This window comes from Dipteris shenzhenensis, chromosome 33, assembly GCF_047967505.1.
Source record: "Dipteris shenzhenensis isolate YYH24624 ecotype China chromosome 33, Dip_SZ_1.0, whole genome shotgun sequence".
NCBI classification, from domain to species: domain Eukaryota; kingdom Viridiplantae; phylum Streptophyta; class Polypodiopsida; order Gleicheniales; family Dipteridaceae; genus Dipteris; species Dipteris shenzhenensis.
In genome coordinates, this window is record NC_141628.1 from 38,305,537 (window position 1) to 38,308,613 (window position 3,077).

The 3,077-nt window shown below is 42.3% G+C and overlaps 1 long non-coding RNA gene across 2 annotated transcripts; it reads left to right on the forward strand.

Annotated features, from left to right (window-relative positions):
* Positions 1 to 941: 941 nt before the first annotated feature.
* On the forward strand, positions 942 to 2,163 carry LOC147880082 (uncharacterized). 2 transcript variants are annotated; one of them, XR_015540677.1, is made up of 3 exons: positions 942 to 980; positions 1,541 to 1,645; positions 1,754 to 2,163. It is a non-coding gene; the product is annotated as an uncharacterized LOC147880082 (long non-coding RNA). The 2 variants fall into 2 exon arrangements; XR_015540676.1 differs by lacking the exon at positions 942 to 980 and adding an exon at positions 984 to 1,037.
* Positions 2,164 to 3,077: the final 914 nt, after the last annotated feature.

Genomic DNA, 3,077 nt, shown 5'->3' on the forward strand with positions numbered 1-3,077 from the left:
CAACAATATTCTATATGCAACCATACTTTGCTTGCAAGAATTACATTGTTGTTGTCAAAAGAAAAATGTATCTCCACCTAATTTTCGAGTCACATTGGGCATAGAAGGTGCATGCATTGCAACTTTTTTTAGACATAACCTCAGCCTGCAACAAAGTTGTTCCATCTTTAAAGCAAGAGCTGAGTGCCTCATGACCATATTCACACAGACAACAATAACCCAACATCTACAAGCACCCAACAACCAAAACAAACATACTTCTTGATGTTATTACAAACTTTCTCAACAAAATACGAAAAACAACAACAACATACATCCTTGGCGACTTCAACATAACATACAATCATAACATAACTTCTCTATCTCTTCTCTTGCACTTCATGACAACAAAAGGCTTCCACCAATCCCCTACATCAATCCACAGAAGCATTCTTGACCAAATATGGACAAATTCTACAACCAAAAATTCCTCCTGGCACAAACTTTGCATACTGGACTGATCACTCCCTTCTATACACAACAATGTAACTTCATTACCCAATTAAAAACAACAACAACACATCAAACAACTGCCTTCTTTTACTTCATTCCAAACTTCACCATCTTCACACAGAACAACTAGCATGCCACTTGAATCACATTCACATCGTTTTGGTAAACCATCATACACGTCGACTACGCTAATGAAATAACTCCATTCATGGAACCTACGCACACATCGATTGAATCAGTGGGAATGTGTTGCTTCAATTGACACATGTGCAATACGAAGCAAGGACTTTCATATATTGCATCTTCAGTAATGACGACCTTAGCTTCAAGCTTTTGTATGGGAAATCTATGTCTTGAAGAACCAACCCAAACAAAGCAAGCACGTAGCTTTTTAAAAAAGAAGTGATGCTTTTATTTGAGCATCTCTTCAACGTTAAGACTACTTCATTCTACCCCATTCTTGAATTCCACTCGGTAGCATTAGCAAGGTGGGACTGATTTCCTCCCCTCTAGATGGTTCCTCGCCTTGCTTTTCCGACCTTTAGGTAGTGTGATTGAGTGAATTCTTACCGTAGGCAGTTGTCCTCCAAGCTCACATAACCGTCAACCCAATAGCCGAGCCATTACTTGTTTGGGGACAAATTTTAGATGGAGAGAGAGAGAGAGAAACGCAGAGCGGGGGAATATTAACGTCTGGAAAGGCCATCTTTGGTAGCAAACAAAGCTGGGATTTGTTGCGTTTGAGGCAAGTTAATGTAAAGAGGAATCGCACGAACCGTAACTATGTGTGTAGAGCTCACCAGTGAAATCTCGTCTATCGATCATTGGAAACTTTAGGTGACCACTAACGAAGTCTAAACTACTAGACCCTTCACAAGGGCGTACAATGGCATGATGCTGCGTTTGCTAGAGCGCTTTTGCTACGGGTTATGTTTCTTTTTTTGTGTGTGTTTTGAGCCGTTGTTTTGGATGGCCAAATTTATGGTTTGCTTTTTTGCTTTTGATGTGCTAACATGATCATGATGCATTGTCCCTGCCACTCTTGCAGGGGTGAACAGTATGAACAAGGCTATGATCATTAGTGATGCCATGGAGACAGGTACAGTTCAGATCAATTCTGCTCCAGCTCCAGCCTGATGACTTACCCTTCCAAGTGAGTTTCAGTCACCTTTAATTCATCTTCATTCTCTATAAAGAGGCAAATGAAGGGTATCTGTGATGTGTTTTTGAGCCGTTGATTTGGTTTTGGATTGATGGTCAGGTTGCGCATGAGTAAAAAGCCCAAACAGGAATGCAGGAAGCAAGCAGAGAGGGAATGTAAATAAACAGTGAATTGCATTTTGCAAGCAGAGATGGATTAAAGTGGATGCATGTTTTCATGAATGCAGACAGTAAATTGGAATGCATAAAGGAAGCAGAGAGGGGATATGGATTAAATAGAAGTGTGAATTGCACGTTTGGAAGCAGAGAGCGAGATTAAAGTGGATGCATGTTTGCAGGAATGCAGAAAGCTTTGTCAGAACATGTGACACAAGACTGCTAGTAAAGCAGATTTCAAAAGCATGTCGCACAAGGAGGGACTAAAGTCAGTACACGAGAAAGCAAATGAAACGGAAGTTCACCGTAGGAGGAGCATATCGCCCAGTAGTTTTGCAAGGCTCAGCACCTCTCCGAGACCGATATCTCTTCCTCTCGATCTAGACGTGGAATCGCAGGCTTCTCCGCTTGCAGCATGGATAGCAAGCAATGTAGAGCCAAGCACGCACCGGAGATGGAAAGATATGTTGCTTAAAATGCCCATCTCCAACAAGGTGAGACAATTTATTGTAGGCCATCTCTACGAGGTCCCTCAAAGTGGCCTGTTCACCATCCAAGTGCCGCAAAGTCAGATGGGATTCTCAAGGCCTGATTTTGTGGAGTTCCTTTTAAAGCACAAAAGTTGCCGGGTTTTGAAATTGCATTCACTTAGAAGGTATGGGAAAACCTTCAGTATGCCATGGGCACTTGCAGAAGCATGGAAGACCTTGCGAGGGCAGCGGCCTGTGGTGATGTTTTACCATGATTTTTCTGATTTGCAAACTTCACAGGAGATTCACTTAGAGATTGTCCTTGCTTGCTTGATTTTCCTTGAAATTCCATGTGTGATGGATGAATATACACACTCGACGAGTCTTATCACATCCATAAAACGTCTCATTACCTTGGAACTGAGCGGTGTTGTGCAGCCATTACCTCTTCAACTTGTGCTCTTGAGTTCTTTGCAATCCCTGCACTTATCCTCCCAAGCTACTAAATTAGGTGGCCACCATTCAAGGGATGTTTCTAATGACGAGTTGGTGCCCCATCCTCCACTTTGGCTTCTTGCAAGCATGTGCAAGAGTCAAGGAGGAGACATGCATGCTTTGGTGCGCAAGTTAATGTTCTGTGGCCGCGATTTAGATGCACATCTCACTTATGCTGGCATTGAAGATCTAAGTGCCAATAAGATACATGTTGACTTGGGATTGTGCAGTAGCTTTAAGGCTGTAACCTCGTGCTTGATTATCAGCAAAAAAGTTCCTTTGGACTTGTGTTATGCACAGCAG